The sequence below is a fragment of the Protopterus annectens genome, chromosome 4.part0 (assembly GCF_019279795.1).
Source record: "Protopterus annectens isolate FY-2018-M chromosome 4.part0, PAN1.0, whole genome shotgun sequence".
In the NCBI taxonomy this organism is placed as follows: domain Eukaryota; kingdom Metazoa; phylum Chordata; order Ceratodontiformes; family Protopteridae; genus Protopterus; species Protopterus annectens.
Window position 1 is genome coordinate 972,201,493 of NC_056733.1, and position 23,434 is coordinate 972,224,926.

The window sequence follows — 23,434 nt, forward strand, 5'->3', positions numbered from 1 at the left end:
TCATAAAAGCTCAGCGCTCAATGGAGTATCACATCTGTCCAGTAAGGTTAAGGACAACTACAGAATGTTCCAGGAGTTTGATGTACTGAAGATCTGGTGAAGTTATCTTGACGAAGCAGGATTCAATATTCTGGTACTTCGATGTTTTGAAGGGGACCTATATATATATATATATATATATATATATATATATATATATATATATATATATATTGACAGCACTCTTTTTAGTAAGCTCAGAAACAACTACAGATATCTCCGTAACAGATATTAATGAAATATGGTAGCTAACACTTGTGGATTCTGGCAGAATCCGTAAATTTTCTAATTAAAAAAAATTAAAGATGAAGGGCAATCACAGCCACGTCACCACAACTAACATTTGCTAACAATGGTCTCGGGATTTGTGTGGGGAACACAATTAATGCACACACCCAAGGAAAGTGGAAGATATGAAAGAAGATGTGGGGTATGGGAAATGAAGGGGGACACACAAGAAGGATTTTGGAAATAGGGAAATCTGCGGGAAAGTCAGAGGTGGGATTAGGCTCCATTTTTTCAGAATAGAAGAAAAGGTAAAGATAAGGAAAGAGGAGGAGAAGGCCATCACAGCAGGCTTACCCATAGAAGAAATATCACAACAGATGGCAGACAAAGATTGGAAAACCTGTAAGGAAAGGTAAGTTACACAAACAGCACACTGCACAACACAGGCAATGGAAAGTTGATAAACAGGTTTGGGATGCACACCAGTCAAGGGAAAATGCAGAAAAAATATCTGCCTATGCACTACTGGATTACTACATGTCTCAAACTATGTGGCAGTCACACCTTGATGTGTATGACCAATGGTAGATATGTGTTCTAGGGTAATAGAGTAGGACCACAGTACACATTGGATAAATAACACATACCCAATTAGTCTGCCAGCAGTGCAGGTGTAAGCTAAGCAACATCACAGATAAGCAAATGTAGGTTTAGCAATGCTGAGTAACTCCAGCAAAGGACAGAACCAGACCTATGACCGTGGATGCCCAAAGCAAACAACCAAGCAAAGTGCCAAACAGAAGTACTGCAGAAGAGCAACAGAGTCTGCTACATACACAAGTAGGTGTACACAACCCAAGCACATGTATAATGGAATGTGTATATGTTACACACATATGCCATGTCAAAGGCAAGACACAGATATAGATGTGCACATACATCTGTCAAAAGCATAAATGGAATGTACATGAAAGCAAGATCGATTCACATGCACACACCAATGACATGTAATAATATGTTCAAAAATGTGACAGTACAGCATAATAAATATAGCAGGTTGCATACATGGATGTGCAGAAACTACACTGGGTAATGCCCAAGTATTTTGAGAACAAGGACATATTTATTGCAAGCATTAGTCACCAAATTGTGTGCATATGCCCTGCATTGTAAAATTGCCATACAATTAGTAGATGTTCACTGTGTCAAAGTAATACATTGAAATGGTCAACAGTTGCAACCAAGGCAAACATATCTGCAAAAAATAATAGTGAAATATGAAGGTGGAAGGGAGTTGCACAACCTGGTCCCACCTCAGCGTAAGCGACAAGATATGCTGACACACTGCAAATGCGTGTACAGCACACAGGGTGCTGTAGAAGCCAAAACAAAATACATTTAAATAAATGAAAAATGTATGTCAAAGGGCCAGATTGATTGCTGATGTCCACAGAACTGGACATGTATAAAACATACATATGTACTAATATGCAATCATGTCACGTCAACATACATAGTAACAAACTAAGAATTACAAGCACATAGACATATACTGACATGCAAATGTTGAATTAAAAAACACAGGGGTATGTCAACCACCCTGCTCATTATGGAGCAGAGGACACTCCTGTGAGCATCATTACATTATATCAGCAGTAACTCAGTGACTGCTCACATGGCAAAGTTACAGTTTTTGTGTCATTATGTATCCAACTGTGTGCACACATGCACATTCAGTTAATATGTACAACACTTCACAGACGGTATAAACCAATGTCAGTATGTAATCTGGGATCGGGGGTTCTTAGTGTAGTTCACTCACAAGTGCAGCTGGATGACCACTGCGTGTTCTAGTTAGCATGTTCTGCAGCGTGGCTCAAGTGGATATTCACAGTCACCTGTTGTGGGGAATGGAAACACATGTGGTCAGGATGGTCACTGTTGTGAGGGGTATCCTTATCTTACATCCTAGCTGTGCTCCTGTCCTTATCTAGTAGTAGTCCCTCAGGTATTTCACCTTGATGGAATGCTGCCTCAGACCACTTTTCCTCTATGTGTCAGCATCATGGATACTAGCAGGGTGTGTTGCCATGAAATTTGTTATGCTGCCATCTGCTGCATACACAATCTGGCAGTTGATGTATGGTCATCCCTTTCTGTTCATGTATTGGTCTGCTTCATGATGTACTGGTGTCTTGATAGGTATGTGTGTACAATCTATTGCATGAGTACATAGGGGAAGTTTGCAATGCTGTAAAACTGGTGGATTACAGTTCTCTGCTACATGAGGGTGGATATAAAGTGTATGTTGCCATCCACCTTGCTGCACATTGCTTCCAGAAATTTTGCAAGAATATGACTGGCAGCTGTCTGTGATACAACCACAGCATCGCACGTGTCTCTGGAATGTCCCAGATGCAAACATACCCAGGCTGAAACAAACTTTGGTTTCAAGGGGAATGGGGTTTCCTTGCAGGGTCTGCACAGACATGTGGGGGCACACATGTTGCAGACAACCTGCACCAATTGTCTGTCTAGTTGGTACCTGTAGATTATTTGCTGGTCTGACAACTGGTTTAGTTGCAGCCTTGCTTTGACTCTAGTTGGTACCTGTTGATTATTTGCTGGTCTGACAGCTGGCTTAGTTGCAGCCTTGCCCTGACTCTAGCTGGTACCTGTTGATTATTTGCTGGTTTGACAGCTGGTTTAGTTGCACCTTCACTCTGACTCGAGCTGGTTGACTTCTAGGGTGCACAGCCTCATTTATGGCTTGTATCACTGCAGTCTTTTGCAGTTCATTAACAACAGATTGCATTTTTACATTTTTTTTTATGTTTTGCTACATATTTCATTGAAATCCATAATATTCACTTGAATTCCTTGGGGTCTGTAAAGCACACTCTGAGGATTTCAGAAATGGAGTTGGCTTGACTGTTTGTCTCATTAAGTTGTGTTGTGTGTGCACAATGTATTTTGGAATCAGACTGGTGCATGTGGAATTTCTAATTATCATACACTGAATATCTAAATACTTGGGCTGCCTTCTGCATGTCTTCTGAAATCGTGTCCACAGCAGGTGTGCTGAAGTCTACCTTTGGTGTGCAGCACTGTCCACAAATAGCTTCTGTGAACTATATGAAATCTGGCCCTATATGTACATGATCTGTATTCAAGAAGATCCTCACCACGTTTATTATGCTTTAGAGTCACTCAGAAAGATTACTCCAAGTGTGCATGTAGTCTACACTTTGTGTTAATCTTTATGAATCGCCCTCGATATTTAAAGCTGTAAGATAATCAGTACTAAAAGTACAATTCGGAGGAAGAAGGTATGAGATATACTTGTGTTGTCTGTTCACTCAGAATGGTGTACACTTAGTGTACACATAGTACTGGCTTTAATGAAACCTAGGGATAATTGATATCTATATCTGTATCTGTATCTATATATCTATATCAGGTCTACTTTACACACTCAAAACACAATAAAATCCAAAGCTGAATAGCGCGACATGTAAGGAGTGAACTGCGAATACGTTGAATGAATGAAACCGCAAAACTGGAAATATGGAATTCGCATAGTTGGCCCATCTGCGGTATAGCTCCGTAAGGTAAGTGTGCGATAGTTACGGACCTTAGGGTTAGGGAGGGGTTAAGGTAAGTGCATAGGTAGGTAGTGTATGTAAGGTTTTGTGTAGGTAATGTATGTAAGGTTTAGTGTAGGGTTTTGTTAAGTGTATGTGTGTGGAATATTTAGTTTGTTTGGGTATAGCTCCGTAGGGGAAGTGTGCGGTAGTTACAGACCTTAGGGTTAGGGAGGGGTTAAGGATAGTGCATAGATAGTTGTGTATGTGGGGTTAGTGTAGGGTTACCAGTAGGGTTTTGGTGCTTTAATTTAGGAGTTAGAAGTAGGGTTTTGGTTAGTGTATGTATGTGTTTTTTTTTATTGTGTTTGGGTAGGTAGTGTGCTGCGGGTGGTGGGCTGGCCGACTATGACGATTCGTGGTTTTAAATTTCACGCTTTAGTATGTTTGACATATTCGCGGTTCACTCTTTATGTGTCACGCTATTCAGATTCGGGTTTTACATGTTTCGAGCGAATAAAGTAGACCCATCTATATCTATATCTATATCTATATCTATATCTATATCTATATCTATATCTGTATCTGTATCTGTATATATATCTGTATCTATGAATCTATGTATCTATAGATCTATATCTGTATCTAGGGTCTATATTACATTATCAAGAACTGAAGTCAGCGAACACCTGTTCGCCGACCAATAAACAGTGAACTGTCATTTCTGTGAATGGCCACTATAGCAAATTTTTTTACTAGGGAAAAAAATCACTTGGTCATCATCATAAATTTGCCCTTTTCCCCACTGTAGTACGATATCAGAGTTAGTATATTTAGTTAGGGGGGTGTGGGGGTCACAGCCCTCCACATTGGGTGGTGTGGAGGGCAAAGCCCCCCAGTTTGACAGGTTCTGAATACTGTCTCATTTCTGGTTGGCCAAGTGATTTTTTTTCCCCTATGAAAAAATTCACTGTACTGGCCATTCACAGAAATTACAGTTCACTGACTTGGGATTTCTATGTTATAATATAGACCCCTGTATCTATATATCTATATCTGTATCTATATCTATATCTATATATCTATATGTAATTTCACAAATCATGCTAATTCCCATTCCAAAAGCTCCAATGCAAAATAAAAGTTTATACATTGCTCCATAAAAAATAATGCCACTCTTTACTGTAAATATTGCAAATAAACTAACCAGTATGTAATAGCTCATATGCTATATATCACTATACATTGAAGAGACTATAACTGCATATTGCCTTAACTTTGTGCACCTATTCATGATGAAACTGCATTGTATGCTGTTTTATCATTGTAAAATTTTGATGCGTAAGTTCAATATAAAATTAATTGTAAAATTTGTATGTAAATACAGTTTTATTTTGTATTGGAGCTTTTCTCTCCAGGCTTCCACTGAAAATGGGTTTCTGACCCAGTGGACTTTCCCATTCAGCAAATGTCAATAAATAAATAAATAAACTTATCTGTCTATCTGTCTGTCTGTCTGTCTGTCTATCTATCTCCCTCTATATAGATGTGTGTGTGTTTGTGTGTGTGTGCGTGTGTGTTTTTGTGTGTGTGTGTGTGTGTGTGTGTGTGTGTGTGTGTGTGTGTGTGTGTGTATATATATATATATACATATATATATATATATATATATATATATATATATATATATATATATAAATATATATGTGTGGGTCTAGGACATATACTCGACTTCACTAAATACCGAACGGCTAAATCACGCTCACTTATGCACGAAGTCATGAAATCATGAAAATGCAAATAACCGAATCTAGAAAAACACCAAAAATACAATGATGGCAGAAAGTGCAGAAACACCCAGTGGCAACAAATAACGTAAACATTACTTAATCCCAGCTCAAATTAGCATCTGTTCTTGTCACAGATTCCCCGTATTAATGAAATTAACTTCATTTAAATCTTCAATAATTGAGCTATAGCTTTAATGAATTGCAAGCTTGTGTATTCTTCTTTGTTTTCCATTATGATTTCAAAACGTTCCTGTCTTCGTATTTGCTTCCTCTTCTTCAGGGTAGGAGGACAACCAGACAACATCCTACAGCGAACCTCATCAACTCAGCCCCTTTTGGGATGTACCTTACCAGACACCTGCAGCAACTGGAAAGACCCCAAAAGTACCTCACCAAGAGGATCAAAGGGCTCAAACAGATGCCATATGCTGCCCGGTTAAAGAAACTCCAGCTCTACTCAGTGGCATACCGCCTGCTCAGAGGCAATCTGTGCCTGACGTATAAAGCCATGTCCAACCCGGAATTAATGGACATGTTGTACCTCAGAAAATCCAAATCCCATTGAGCTACGAGCTCGAGAGACTTGAACCTCAGCACTGAAATAAATAGGACATGCTGGAGGGACAGATTCATAACCCAGAGGCTCCCTTCACTCTGGAATAAAATCCCAGTCCAGGTTAGGCAGAGTCTCTCATTGACTCTCTTCAAGAGGAATCTTGATGAGTGGATGGGAGATCGTAGATTTACTCCGGGTATCACTTCTGTGTCACTGTTAGACAGATGCACAGTATACTAACCTCGAAAAAGGGCATAGCAAAATTCATTTTAAAATGGGTGGCGAAAGCCAAACACACTCTGGCTAGGCTTGTAAATGCCCTAGGGCAGATAGCCTAGTATGAACCTATGAACCTATGAACTCTGTCTTGCTCATGACATATACTCTGTAGAAAGCTGAGAACATCAAAGAAGTGCTTCCCTGCTATACAGCATAGCCTCCTGTGCCATGCTTCAACTGCATTCTGCGTTCTGGGCAAATTCAACTCATTCAACACAGATATATTCCAGAAACTCACTGGAAAAAGAGGTGGAAATCTCATTTCTGTTGACATCCTAGTTCTCAAAACTATTTACCCAATAAGTACCATTCCATAAAGTATTTAAGTAACGGCTTTCCTTCTACAGGGAACTCTTCCTTTAATAAGTTAAAAGTTTCAAAAACTTTCTCCTCTGGAAGAAATGCCAATGCAACTAGATGTTTAACATTATGCTGAAAGTGAATATCTGAGTTATAATGTGATGAGAGCCCTAAATTTTACACTTTTCTCCAAACATTTCTACCAAAGTGGAAAAAAACACCCCTTACACAAAACACCATTTACATTCCGATGCACACTTTGTATAGCTGCAGGCTCAAAATCACACAATATAAATGATGCACTTAGTAACAGGTTAAACTCAGACAATAACTCAAATATGCCTTTCCACATAAGACTGTACGCTCGATAGGACTTTTTTTCATAAGACAGTAAAGGAGTGGTACACTTGCACTGTGCCCACCATATGTGACAACAGAATGTATGGTATACAATTGTCTACACTCTGGGCCCCTTTGAAAATAAGTACCATCCATTAACAACATGTTTGTAAAACTGAGATCTTTCAAGTTGGGTTTTGTACTAAACAGCACAATAGTAGTTTGCTTAACAGCATCCGATAACTCTTTCTTTACAAATACGACATCTTTCAAATGGAAATCATCCACTTTGATATCAGTTAAGCTGACGTTTCCACAATGTAAGCCTCTCCTACTCTTTGAGCAAACACGCTTAACTATTTGCACCATAGATCTTCGGCTGGGTAAATAAGATGCACACTCCAAAGAACTAGAAGCTACAGTGTCGTCAACCACAACACATGGAGAATCTCTAGACAGAGAAGCTCTTAGCTTCAGCTCACTTCTAACCCGATACATCTCAACTTCATCGGGTTCACCAGAATGATAATGGTCTACACTCTTAACTAATTCCTCATCAGAGGTAACTGCAATTGTTACTGCTCTACCCTTGCATTTGTCAGTTACCTTATATTTACAGCTCCAGTACTTGCAGGTTTTTGTCTTCTTTTCCAGTTGATATATATAACCATTTATAAGTAATATTTCTCCACCTTTCTGTGACTTTACAGTGTTGTAAATCTGTCCTAACACTCCAGGTGCAAGTCTGCAGATTTCCGCCATTGTAGCAGTACATTAGTACTACTAATAAACCTGTGTGTTCCATTTAAAGGGAGACTAAAGGTCTCAATTGATATCAAGCACTGTTCGGTTAAATTAAATTCAATCAATTGACTTTTCATGATTCTATGACTTTGTGCATTAGTGAGCGTGTTTTAGCCGTTTGGTATTTAGTGAAGCTGAGTATATGTCCTAGACCCATATATATATATATATATATATATATATATATATATATATATGTGTGTGTGTGTGTGTGTGTGTGTGTTGTGTGTGTGTATACATATTTAGATATTAAGGTAACAGTGGGAGTCCCTGTCACACTGTTATACTATTATTAATGCAGTTAAGGTTGGAGAGGATATTATTTATAACTAATTGAGATGATGAATTATTATACAATTGTTATATAATTTTAATAAATTGCTTATTAAGAAAATTTCCATGATTAGGAAAATAATTAGGATATTTACTTTTTCAGATGCTTTTGAAGCATCACTTGATTGCATATACTAAGGGGGGTATTATTTATGTTAACATTTTGAAGAGTATCTAAAGCAGATGATTCAGCTGTTTATTTATTTATTTATTTTTTTAATAAAGCCAGATAGTAAAAGTGAGATAATTACATGTGATGTTACTTTGAGGCAATAGAAGGAAGAATTGTAAGAGCTATGTTTATGAAACCAATGGGTTAGTGATTTGTAACATTATAAGGATCCTTGTTAGGTTTTAGGATTAGAATTATTTTAGTACAATTTGCATATAAATCTTTTATTCTATTAGATTCTATTAACAATGATATTATCAAAAACAATGTATAAATTGTTGCTAGAATATCCAAGAATTATTTTTAAAATTTGGTGGGGAACCCATCTAGAGGCCTTTCCCAGCCATAATACTTTAAAAGTGCTATAAATCTCCTTAAGGTATAATTGGAGAGGCTATACATTTTTGTTGTTCTTGGGTCAAAGTAGGGAAAACTAGATGACCCTGGTAAGTCAGTGTTTTTTTTAAATGATTTCTGGGAGACTTTATTGTTATGAAGTTGAGAAAAAGAGCTATAGAATGGGTTTGCAATTCCTTAATATATTCCTTAGTATATTTCTTAAATTTATATATCTTTTAGTATATTTCTTAGTGCTGACAATTATCTCAGTGATACTGTTTGGAGTTTTATGGATTTTTACTATTTTTGAATGAAATTTTTAGTAGATCTGTAACCATTCCGAATAAGACACTAGAATTTTACTGCCATACAGAGAAAATTCTATATTGGGTTATGTAATTGCAAGGAATACATATCTTCTCATCTTTTAATAATACTACCTTCAAATGTTTTCTCTTTCAAAATATGTTGCTTTGTAGGCGAGGTAACCTCTTCGTTGAGCTTTGAGTAATGCCCATCATATATACAGTTAATATCTTGTTGATGGTAATTATTGTAAAACTCTGTCAATATGCACGAAGCATCTTTCTTTACTTCTTCACACTGTAAGAGGTTAGGACTTAATGTCTACTTGTTAAGCTGTATGATTTTTCTATCAGAGAAATCAAAGTTAATATCTAGTTTCAGTTTGGTTCATAGGTTCATAGGTGTGTACTAGGTTAATGGCCCTGGGGCCTTTACAACCCTAACCCATAGGATTACCCTGGCATTGTGCCACCAGACATTAGTTCCCAGTACCTCTGTTGAGCACTGGAGTGATCCCCGGGGTGAATTTTCTATTTCTCATCCACTCTTCGAGATTTCTCTTGAAGAGGATCAGCGAGGTGCTCTGCTTGACCTGTATGGGAAGTCTATTCCATAGCATGGGCAGTCTCTGGGTTATGAACCTGTCCCTCCAGCATGTTCTGTTGATTGTGGTAATGAGGTTGAGGTCTCTGGAGTGTGTGGTGCGGAGGGATTGGGATTTCTTTAGATGCAGCATTTCTAACTGAGCTGGGTCAGACATGGCTTTGTAAGTCAAGCAGACATCATCTCTAAGTAGGCGATATGAGACAGAGTATAGTTGGAGTTTTTTGAGTCTGTCCATGTAGGACAAGTGTTTAAGGCCTAGGATCCTCTTTATGAGGTACTTTTGCAGCCTCTACCATTGTTGCAGGTGTCTAGTAAGGTGCATGCCAAGTGGAGCATTGTACTTGATGATTAGCCTAATAAGGGAAGAGTAGAGGGAGACAATGACCTCTTTCTTCCTGGATGCAAAACTGTTAGTAATGAGATGTGCCACATAGAATGACTTTCTGACCACAATGGGAATGTGGTGATCAAAAGAGAGGTTGCTGTCTACCTGAATTCCCACATCTCCTATAACACCTTCTGTGTTCAGTGGACTTCCATCGATGTGGTAATTCATGGGAAATGGGTTTTTCCCAAAGGGGATGACGATACATTTTTTTGGCATTGAGCTTAAGGCCATGGTTCTGACACCAGTCGTTGGTCTCAGTGAGGTCATTATGTAGGATGTCAACATCACTTGGGGAGTTAATAATAGCGCCCAACTTGCAATCATCTGCAAACTTTGTCAGCCAGAGTCCCTTCATGTTGGCCTGGACTTCAGAGAAGTAGATACCAAACAGGAGAGGACCCAGGACTGAACCCTGTGGGACTCCACTCGTGACTGGTCAGCAGTCTGACTTGGAGTTAGCTACTTTCACACTGTGGGTTCTATCTGTGAGCCAGTTTGCAACCCCCCTAGTGATATAGGGGTAGATGCCTAGCTTAGTGAGTTTTTCTATGATTCCTGAGTGGGGAATGGTATCAAAGGCTTTGGCCAGATCAAGGTAGGCTGTATGAACCACCTTGCCTTGATCCACTGCTCTGGTGACTGACTCAAAGACATTGACCAAGTTGAGAAGGCATGATCTACCCTTAACAAAACCAAACTGTGTGGGATCCAGAGTTTGGAAGTTCCCTTTATCCTTGTTTATTAGGTCCATGATGATGCATTTCACAGACCATCAGACTCATCAGGCTAATGGGGCGATAGTTCCCAGGGTCTGTAGTCACTCCTCCATTGTGGAGAGGGATGACTGTAGCAGTGCACCATTCGGTAGGGACAAAGCCTGAGGTGAGGCTGTGATTGAACAGGGCACACAGGTGAGGTGCCAGTTCACTCTGTAGTTCATGTAGAACACAGCTAAGGATATTGTCAGGTCAACCTGTGCAGCAGTAATACTGTGTACCTGGCAATCTACTGGTATTGTGATCGGTCCTTTGTGTGAGGGGGGGTAAAGTTGGCACTGAATCTGTCTGCCAGTATATTGGCAATATCTGTTGGTTCGGTATAGGAGTTACCATTGTGCAGCAGCTCAGAACAAATCTGGGTATTGCCATGGAGATTCCTTACAGAACTATAGAAGGCCTTGTGGTTGTCTTTACTCTCTGCTGCAATTCTGTGTTCATAGCTAGCTTTAGAGGACTTGATGAGGGATCTCAACTTTTTGTTAAGGCTGATAAGGGAGTTTTTCCAGTCTTGGGAATTCACCTTATTCTGCATGAGTTTCCTCCTTCTGTTGTAGAGTTTGTTTATGGCAGGGGATCACCAGATTGGCTTCCTTGTTTTGGATGAGAGTCTCTTGGTTCTATTGGGTATGGTGAGATCCATGCATTTGTGTATGTGTTCTTACTGTGCATTGGTGTATGATTCAGCAGTCATGCAACTATTCTACATTTACATGGGTGCCGTGGAGTTAGCCACCTCTGTTTTTAGGAGCCTAAAGTTAGCTTTGGAGAAGTTTTTCATGGTGGTTACCTTTGTAGGGGTGGGTGTGGGGGGTGGGAGTTATGTGGATTTCCAAGGTGATTAGTTTGCGGTCAGATCTAACTAGAAAAGATGATGTGCTCTTGTGATTACAATATTTTGAAATGCAATTTTCCCTACTAAGGGTAGTCGCAGCACTTCTTGTATCACAGCAGGTAATGTTGGATGGTTGATGGAATCAGGAATTTCACTAAACAAGATATTTTTCCTCTAACTTCTTGTCTCAAGATCAAGCATCTGTTGTTTATGTTGGTAATGTCTTTACAACAATTATTTTACAGTATTTTTATTTTGTCTTCACAAATTTCAGTTCTTGATTCTGAAGCATCTATCCATCTATCCAGTGGTTACTTGATACCTGTTAGTTGTGTAGGAATGTTGCCACAAGTGTGGCTTTGAGTTCATCAGTGTTGAAGCATTGCTATGATTTCATTTTCGCCATCAGCATGTTTTGCTTTCTGTGGCAGCAATTTTATGTTGTTTGCTAGTTGTTTCTTTCTCTGAAATAATAATATGAAACGTAGGTATAAATTGTAAGCACTTCTCTCCTTCGTTGATTTAAATTACAGACTTTGTCAGACAATGTTTCTGCTAAATAAAGACATAATTTAAACATTAAAATGTATGAGCCACATGCCACAAGCATGAATCACGTTTGTCTAATTAAGTGCAATTGTAAACCTATCACTTGTGTTAAATAATCCTAGTACTTCGCACTTAAAAACCTTTTTAAATCAAGAGGAAAACTGGATCCCAGTACCCTTTGCCAGTACAATCAAATTATCAAATCATCCATACATTTACTCAACTGATCTGTTACAACATTAAAAAATCAAACCTTTTACAATTAACATGTCACTTTGTCTATATATAATGCATTACATCACTCCTTCTTTTAATTGCATGTCTGGTCTGCCTGTGGTCAAACCATCAATAAATAATCAATGTGCATCCGAAGGATAATAGGACATGCCTGACCCCACTATCAGACTGGAAGTAATTGCACCACCCCAAAAAAGTTAGTAGTGACTAGAATCCTCTCCTAATTTTTACACTTGGCCTGATGTTCATTGGTGTTTTCTCCCAGCATAGATATCCAATCAGCAATCCATTGATCCCTGCCCCATGATAGAAGAGCAAAATTAGTGATGGGCCTACCTTCTCAGCTGATTATCTGGAAAGTAAGTCGATGGTTTCCCACCACCCTTCCCTATTCCTCTTCTCTCTCTCCCTAACCTTCTACATGAAAAAGGCCTGGTGGACTGTTTCAGTCCCTTGGCAGAATGCTGTTTATTATTTGTTTATTTGTTTATTTCATACTTGATCTACAATAGGCACAATAGTTCTTGACCCTTTTCAGCCGTAGCCCAGGCCATTGTAGTAGTAAATAACAACAGTTATCATGTTATAACAAACAAGACAGTAACCTTTATAAGGCATTATATAAAACAAAGATACTACTAACTCTAAGGACATACTATACAGTACATACTTTCTGCAATTACTCTTGTGCAAACAAAAGTAAATTATTTATGGCTGCGTAAAAACATCTTACTGAGTAAGCAATCAAGCAAGGAGAAATAACAGGAAACTCAGAACTGCAAAATTCATTATCTCACACACCGGAGATTTTGAATTTCACGCTTCTACTCCACATGCACACACATCTCCCTCCCCACACACAAACACAAGCTCTCTACTACATAAAAGGAGGGGGGCAAACCCCTGTGCACCCCCCACACACCCCTACTTAAATATTCTCACCCCAAGGTCGCACTACATACAAAACACCACCACACAAGCTACATTCTCCTCGCACACACGTCACAGCAACAAAAAACACTGACACACATCTCAGTCCTTACCCAAAACTCTTAACACACACACACTTACCTGAATCCATAAACACAGCGAAACCTCAGAAGCACGAAATTCAAAACCTCCGGTATTCGAGGTTTCAGTATTTCGAGCTTCTAAGGTGAATCCATATACATATATATATATATATATATATATATATATATATATATATATATATATATATAAAATATGATATAAGATAAGACACTAGGGATGAAGGACATATTGTGGGTAGGAGAATTGAGAGATAGAAAACTATTAAAACTGAATGAATATGGGAGAGCTAAGGGTTTTCAGACTGAAAGGAAATAATAGAAAAAGTATATTGATATTGGAAGAGTATTAATTTGAAGGACAAGGGATGTGGGGATAGCAGAAAACAAAAGAAAGACCATATAACCTATCATTGAGCCAATGAATCGTAAAAAACACATCATCAACAAGCATTGTGTGTGATGACTAGTTAGCTAGGTAGAGATAAGTATTGTGTGTGATGACTAGTTAGCTAGGTAGACACAAACACTGTGTGCGATGACTAGATAAAGAGGCAGAGACAAGTGCTGTGTGTTAAGACTAGTTAGCTAGGTACAGACAAGCATCGTGTGTGATAACTAGTTACCTAGGTACAGACATGCATTGGGTGTGTGATAACTGGTTAGCTAGGTAGAGACAAGCATTGTGAGTGATGACTAGTTAGCAAGGTAGAGACAAGCATTGTTTGTGATGACTAGTTATCTAGATAGAGACAAGCATTGTGTGTGAAGACTAGTTAGCTAGTTAGAGGCAAGCATTGTGTGTGATGACTAGTTAGCTAGTTAGAGACAAGCATTGTGTGTGGTAAGTAGTTAGCTAGTTAGAGAAACGCATTGTGTTATGACTAGTTAGCATGGTATAGACAGGCACTGTGTGTGATGATTAGTTACCTAGGTAGAGACAAGCATTGTGTGTTATGCCTAGTTAGCTAGACAGAAACAAGCATTGTGTGTGATGACTAGCTAGCCAAATAGAGACAAGCATTGTGTGTGATGACTAGCTAGCCAAATAGAGACAAGCATTGTGTGTGATAAGTAGTTAGCTAGTTAGAGAAAAGCATTGTGTTATGACTAGTTAGCTTGGTGTAGACAAGCACTGTGTGTGATATTAGTTACCTAGGTAGAGACATGCATTGTGTGTGATGACTAGCTAGCTAGGTACAGACAAGCATTGTGTGTGATGACTAGTTAGGTGCAGACAAGCACTGTGTGGTATGCTAGGTTGAGTCCTTAATGTTCATCTGACTTAGTTGTGAAACATTTATCCGTTGTATCGATACAAAGATCGTGCCAATTTTCATTAGACAGTGTGTTTTCAGGGCTTTTTGAAATTCCATCAGAGAAGATATATTTCTGATTTTTGTGGGATTTCATTTAAGCATGTCAAAGATAGTTAGGAGAAAGCTTTTTTGTTTGTGGCTAGATTCTATATTTACATATTTATTTATTTAATTTTATTTTATGTTTGTTTACTGGGACAGATCACCTGGGTGGGTAATTTTCAGCAGAGGCCCGGGGGGGGGGGGGGCACTAGTTACAGAGAAAGCATAATCTAAGAAAATATGATATGATGGGAACACCAGTAGATTATCTGCATTAGTTTTCAAGGAGTAGCAAGAACCTAAAATGTAAGAATTCACTAGGGGCATATGCTTAACAGGAAAACAGCTCTACTATGTGTAGGTAGCAATTTGGGTTTGTTGATTTTAAGACAGTGGTGTTCACTCTGTGGGGTGTACAAACCTAAGTGTTTTATTCTCTGTCTTTTGCAGTGTATGCAGGTGTTGTGCAGAACTAAGAGTGACTAGCTTGATGGAGTATTCTCGTCAGGGTAAAAGAACACCGGTATCTATAGCACGCATTGTTTCATTTGTAAGGAGGTTAACAATTCCTGTATGCTACCTTGAGTTGGGCAAGCACCTTTTAGCTCTGCATGTCTATGTGGTATGATGGAAAACACAGATTGTCCAAAAGTCATCCAAAACCCAGTCCAAAATAGTTTAAAGTCATTTTATGGTGCAGTGTTGATAACATTTTGTCATTTAGCAGAACTAGTGATGACTAACAACTGCATAAAGGATGGAATTCACATTAATAATATACCATTGAGGGGGCAGTGATATATACTGAAAATAATGGAGGACCCAACACAGATTCTTATAATACTCACAAGCCAGTATGCAGTGGAAGTTTTTAAAGCTTGCACATACCTTATTACAGAATCTACACCTTTTGAGTGAGTGTGTGATTTTGTGAGGAAATGCAAGAGTGAGTGAGTGAGTGAATCAGTGAGTGTGTGATTTTGTAAGTGCATGAGTGAGTGAGTGAGTGATGAGTGAATGAAATGATGTGTGAGTGAGTGAGTAACTGAGAAATCAACACAGTAAGGAAATTAGTACATAGAGACAAGAGTGAGGGGGTGGATGAGTTAATGAGCAAGTGCTTGAATGATTATATGAGAAAGTAACTAAACAGCCTTAGACATAAAGTTGTTATATTAGGACGGCTGGAAGAGCTCTTGGGAACAGATGATCACAAAGCTCTGTACTGTACAGCCAAGCTCAGCAGAAAGCAGTGAAAGTTAAATATGAGGCCTGGCACTTCAAAACATCTGATTATGGAAGTCGAGGGACAAAGCTTCATAAAAGCAGGCAGAAAAGAGATGCAGAATAACACTAGGACTGCAGCAAAAAAAAAAAGGCTTTAAAGGTTCATAGGATTATACTAAGGTTAGGACTTGAGGACCACTGAGAAGCTTAACCACATTTCCTCTGTCATGATAAAGACAGACTAGCTCCCTTTGTATAGGAAATCATTAACATTAATTCCAGCTACAAATTTATGGTTATTCATTCAACTGATGTGATTTGTCTTAAAGATTTTGACAGAAGTAGTCTGCTTGATGTGCTGTGGGAGTCCATACCCAAGAACGTGGGGTACACTTGGCAAAGAAACTCTCATGGGGTTGGGTATTGCTAATCTTACACTAGAGGTGTGTCTTTGCATCAAGTATTAGCTGAGCATATTGATCTATGAAGGTGAATTAGGTTTTGCTAAGATCTCCTCTCAGGAGGCAGTAGGACACTGACAAGAACTATAGAGATGTTAGAGTATTGAAGTGAGTTAAGTGACTTCACAAGCTCATACGATTTAAACAGCAACTGAGCCAGAAGGCCATTTCTGACTTGCCAGTACCCACCTTTAGGTTTGTCTGCATGAAGGTAGATCAAACCAGTTATAATTTTAGTTAAGAATCTTTGAAGTTTTCAATTGTACAAGGCACGTAGAGAAGTACATTCCAAAGGGATACTGCATTTCATAATGTATCAGATGAGTGAGAATTAAAGGCGGACAATGACATCCTTAACACCACTGCATATAGAAGAGATTCTGTGAAGGATTAGCTGTGTGGTAGCATAATCGGTTGTTATTAGACAGGTGATCAACACTCAGAATGATGTCAGTAAAAGTCACTGACATCTTATTATGGTGGTTAAATATGGAAAAGAGCAACAAGGGAACTGCTGTGTTTCTGTCATTTTCTCAAAAGTCACTGAATAAACCACAAAGGCCTTCTAGATGAAAAATTTATATCCAGGACACTCAGCATCACATGATCATGCAAACAACATGCACATACGAATTCGCTACTGAAAACACAACTACAAAAAGATGTCACTCCGCTGGCAGGCTGAAAGTCTTAAAGCAGCAAGGCCAAGACAGTGCATCTGGTCTTACCAGATGTCACACGTGGCTTCTAAGTCAATAACATCACCCAAACGACTGGTCTTACCAGCTGTCACATGTGGCTTCTAAGTCAACAACATCACCCAAACGACTGATCTAACCAGATGTCACATGCAGCTTCTAAGTCAATAACATCACCCAAACGACTGGTCTTACCAGATGTCACATGTGGCTTCTAAGTCAATAACATCATCCAAACGTCTGGTCTTACCAGATGTCACATTTGGCTTCTAAGTCAATAAAATCACCCAAATGTCTGGTCTTACTAGATGTTACATGTGGTGTCTAAGTCAGTAACATCACCCAAACATCTGGTCTTACCAGATGTCACATGTGGCATCTTAGTCAATAACATCACCCAAACGTCTGGTCTTACCAGATGTCACATGTGGCTTCTAAGTCAATAAAATCACCCAGATGACTGGTCTTACCAGATGTCACATGTGGCTTCTAAGTAAAAAAAAATCACCCAAATGACTGGTCTTACCAGATAATCAAATGTCTGGTCTTACCAGGTGTCACATGTGGCTTCTAAGTCAATAACATCACCCAAATGACTGGTCTTACCAGATGTCAAATGTGGTTTCTAAGTCAATAACATCACCCAAACGTCTGGTCTTACCAGATGTCACATGTGGCTTCAAAGTCAGTAACATCACCCAAATGACTGGTCTTAACAGATGTCACATGTGGCTTCTAAGTCAATAACATCACCAAAACAACTGGTCTTACCAGATGTCACACGTGCTCCTAAGTCAATAACATCACCCAAACGACTGGTCTTACCAGATGTCACATGTGGCTTCTAAGTCAATAACATCACCCACACGACTGGACTTACCAGATATCACATGTGGCTTTTAAGTCAATAACATTACCCAAACATCTGGGTTTACCAGATGTCACACGTGCTTCTAAGTCAATAACATTACCCAAACGACTGGTCTTACCAGATGTCACATGTGGCTTCTAAGTCAATAACATCACCCTCACGACTGGACTTACCAGATATCACATGTGGCTTCTAAGTCAATAACATTACCCAAACATCTGGGTTTACCAGATGTCACATGTGGCTTCTAAGACAATGACATCACCCAAATGTCTGGTCTTACCAGATGTCACATGTGGCTTCCAAGTCAATAAAATTATCCAAACGTCTGGTCTTACCAGATGTCACATGTGGCTTCTAAGTCAATAACATGACCCAAATGACTGGTCTTACCAGATGTCACATGTGGCTTCTAAGTCAATAACATCACCCAAAAGACTGGTCTTACCAGATGTCACATGTGGCTTCTAAGTCAATAACATCACCCAAACGACTGGTCATACCAGATGTCACATGTGGCTTCTAAGTCAATAATATCACCCAAACGACTGGTCTTACCAGATATCACATGTGGTTTCTAAGTCAATAACATCACCCAAACATCTGGTCTAACCAGATGTCACATGTGGCTTCTAAGTCAATAACATCACCCAAATGACTGGCCTTACCAGATGTCACATGTGGCTTCTAAGTCAATAACATAAACCAAACATCTGGTCTTACCAGATGTCACATGTGGCTTCTAAGTCAATAACATCACACCAACGACTGGTCTTACCAGATGTCACATGTGGCTTCTAAGTCAAAAACATCACCCAAATGACTGGTCTTAGCAAATGCCACATGCGGCTTCTAAGTCAATAACATCACCCAAATGTCTGGTCTTACCAGATGTCACATGTGGCTTCTAAGTCAATAACATCACCCAAACAACTGGTCTTACCAGATATCACATGTGGCTTCTAAGTCAATAACATCACCCAAACAACTGGTCTTACCAGATATCACATGTGGCTTCTAAGTCAATAACATTACCCAAACGTCTGGGTTTACCAGATGTCACATGTGGCTTCTAAGTCAATAACATCACCCAAATGTCTGGTCTTACCAGATGTTACATGTGGCTTCCACGTCAATAAAATCATCCAAATGTCTGGTCTTACCAGATGTCACATATGGCTTATAAGTCAATAACATCACCCAAAAGACTGGTCTTACCAGATATCACATGTGGCTTCTAAGTCAATAACATCACCCAAATGACTGGTCATACCAGATGTCACATGTGGCTTCTAAGTCAATAACATTACCCAAACGACTGGTCTTACCAGATGTCACATGTGGCTTCTAAGTCAATAACATCACCCTCACGACTGGACTTACCAGATATCACATGTGGCTTCTAAGTCAATAACATTACCCAAACATCTGGGTTTACCAGATGTCACATGTGGCTTCTAAGACAGTGACATCACCCAAATGTCTGGTCTTACCAGATGTCACATGTGGCTTCCAAGTCAATAAAATTATCCAAACGTCTGGTCTTACCAGATGTCACATGTGGCTTCTAAGTCAATAACATGACCCAAATGACTGGTCTTACCAGATGTCACATGTGGCTTCTAAGTCAATAACATCACCCAAAAGACTGGTCTTACCAGATGTCACATGTGGCTTCTAAGTCAATAACATCACCCAAACGACTGGTCATACCAGATGTCACATGTGGCTTCTAAGTCAATAATATCACCCAAATGACTGGTCTTACCAGATATCACATGTGGCTTCTAAGTCAATAACATCACCCAAACATCTGGTCTAACCAGATGTCACATGTGGCTTCTAAGTCAATAACATCACCCAAATGACTGGCCTTACCAGATGTCACATGTGGCTTCTAAGTCAATAACATCAACCAAACGTCTGGTCTTACCAGATGTCACATGTGGCTTCTAAGTCAATAACATCACACCAACGACTGGTCTTACCAGATGTCACATGTGGCTTCTAAGTCAAAAACATCACCCAAATGACTGGTCTTAGCAAATGCCACATGCGGCTTCTAAGTCAATAACATCACCCAAATGTCTGGTCTTACCAGATGTCACATGTGGCTTCTAAGTCAATAACATCATCCAAATGACTGGTCTTACCAGATATCAAATGTGGTTTCTATGTCAATAACATCACCCAAACGTCTGGTCTTACCAGATGTCACATGTGGCTTCTAAGTCATTAACATCACCCAAAATGACTGGTCTTACCAGATGTCACATGTGGCTTCTAAGTCAATAACATCACCCAAACGACTGGTCTTACCAGATGTCACATGTGCATCTAAGTCAATAACATCACCCAAACGACTGGTCTTACCGGATGTCACATGTGGCTTGTAAGTCAATAACATCACCCAAACAACTGGTCTTACCAGATATCACATGTGGCTTCTAAGTCAATAACATTACCCAAACGTCTGGGTTTACCAGATGTCACATGTGGCTTCTAAGTCAATAACATCACCCAAATGTCTGGTCTTACCAGATGTTACATGTGGCTTCCACGTCAATAAAATCATCCAAATGTCTGGTCTTACCAGATGACACATATGGCTTATAAGTCAATAACATCACCCAAAAGACTGGTCTTACCAGATATCACATGTGGCTTCTAAGTCAATAACATCACCCAAATGACTGGTCATACCAGATGTCACATGTGGCTTCTAAGTCAATAATATCACCCAAATGACTGGTCTTACCAGATGCCACATGTGGCTTCTAAGTCAATAACATCACCCAAACATCTGGTCTAACCAGATTTCACATGTGGCTTCTAAGTCATTAACAACACCCAAATGACTGGTCTTACCAGATGTCACATGTGGCTTCTAAGTCAATAACATCACCCAAACATCTGGTCTTACCAGATGTCACATGTGGCTTCTAAGTCAATAACATCACACCAACGACTGGTCTTACCAGATGTCACATGTGGCTTCTAAGTCAATAACATCACCCAAAAGACTGGTCTTACCAGATGTCACATGTGGCTTCTAAGTTAATAACATCACCCAAACGTCTGGTCTTACCAGATGTCACATGTGGCTTCTAAGTCAATGACATCACCCAAACGTCTGGTCTTACCAGATGCCACATGTGGCTTCTAAGTCAATAACATCACCCAAATATCTGGTCTTACCAGATGTCACATCTGGCTTCTAAGTCAATGACATCTCCCAAACCTCTGGACTTACCACATGTCACATGTGGCTTCTAAGTCAATAACATCACCCAAACGTCTGGTCTTATCAGATGTCACATGTGGCTTCTAAGTCAATAACATCACCAAGATGACTGGTCTTACCAGATGTCACATGTGGCTTCTAAGTCAATAACATCACCAAGATGACTGGTCTTACCAGATGTCACATGTGGCTTCTAAGTCAAAAACATCACCCAAATGACTGGTCTTAGCAGATGCCACATGCGGCTTCTAAGTCGATAACATCACCCAAACGTCTGGTCTTACCAGATGTCACATGTGGCTTCTAAGTCAATAACATCACACCAACGAATGGTCTTACCAGATGTCACATGTGGCTTCTACATCAATAACATCACCTAAATGACTGGTCTTACCAGATGTCACATGTGGCTTCTATGTAAATAACATCACCCAAACGTCTGGACTTACCAGATGTCACATGTGGCTTCTAAGTCAATAACATCACCCAAATGTCTGGTCTTAACAGATGTCACATGTGGCTTCTAAGTCAATAACATCACCCAAATGTCTGGTCTTAACAGATGTCACATGTGGCTTCTAAGTCAATAACATCACACCAACGACTGGTCTTACCAGATGTCACATGTGGCTTCTAAGTCAAAAACATCACCCAAATGACTGGTCTTACCAAATGCCACATGCGGCTTCTAAGTCAATAACATCACCCAAATGTCTGGTCTTACCAGATGTCACATGTGGCTTCTAAGTCAATAACATCATCCAAATGACTGGTCTTACCAGATATCAAATGTGGTTTCTATGTCAATAACATCACCCAAACGTCTGGTCTTACCAGATGTCACATGTGGCTTCTAAGTCATTAACATCACCCAAATGACTGGTCTTACCAGATGTCACATGTGGCTTCTAAGTCAATAACATCACCCAAACGACTGGTCTTACCAGATGTCACATGTGCATCTAAGTCAATAACATCACCCAAACGACTGGTCTTACCAGATGTCACATGTGGCTTGTAAGTCAATAACATCACCCAAACAACTGGTCTTACCAGATATCACATGTGGCTTCTAAGTCAATAACATTACCCAAACGTCTGGGTTTACCAGATGTCACATGTGGCTTCTAAGTCAATAACATCACCCAAATGTCTGGTCTTACCAGATGTTACATGTGGCTTCCACGTCAATAAAATCATCCAAATGTCTGGTCTTACCAGATGTCACATATGGCTTATAAGTCAATAACATCACCCAAAAGACTGGTCTTACCAGATATCACATGTGGCTTCTAAGTCAATAACATCACCCAAATGACTGGTCATACCAGATGTCACATGTGGCTTCTAAGTCAATAATATCACCCAAATGACTGGTCTTACCAGATGCCACATGTGGCTTCTAAGTCAATAACATCACCCAAACATCTGGTCTAACCAGATTTCACATGTGGCTTCTAAGTCATTAACAACACCCAAATGACTGGTCTTACCAGATGTCACATGTGGCTTCTAAGTCAATAACATCACCCAAACATCTGGTCTTACCAGATGTCACATGTGGCTTCTAAGTCAATAACATCACACCAACGACTGGTCTTACCAGATGTCACATGTGGCTTCTAAGTCAATAACATCACCCAAAAGACTGGTCTTACCAGATGTCACATGTGGCTTCTAAGTTAATAACATCACCCAAACGTCTGGTCTTACCAGATGTCACATGTGGCTTCTAAGTCAATGACATCACCCAAACGTCTGGTCTTACCAGATGCCACATGTGGCTTCTAAGTCAATAACATCACCCAAATATCTGGTCTTACCAGATGTCACATCTGGCTTCTAAGTCAATGACATCTCCCAAACCTCTGGACTTACCACATGTCACATGTGGCTTCTAAGTCAATAACATCACCCAAACGTCTGGTCTTATCAGATGTCACATGTGGCTTCTAAGTCAATAACATCACCAAGATGACTGGTCTTACCAGATGTCACATGTGGCTTCTAAGTCAATAACATCACCAAGATGACTGGTCTTACCAGATGTCACATGTGGCTTCTAAGTCAAAAACATCACC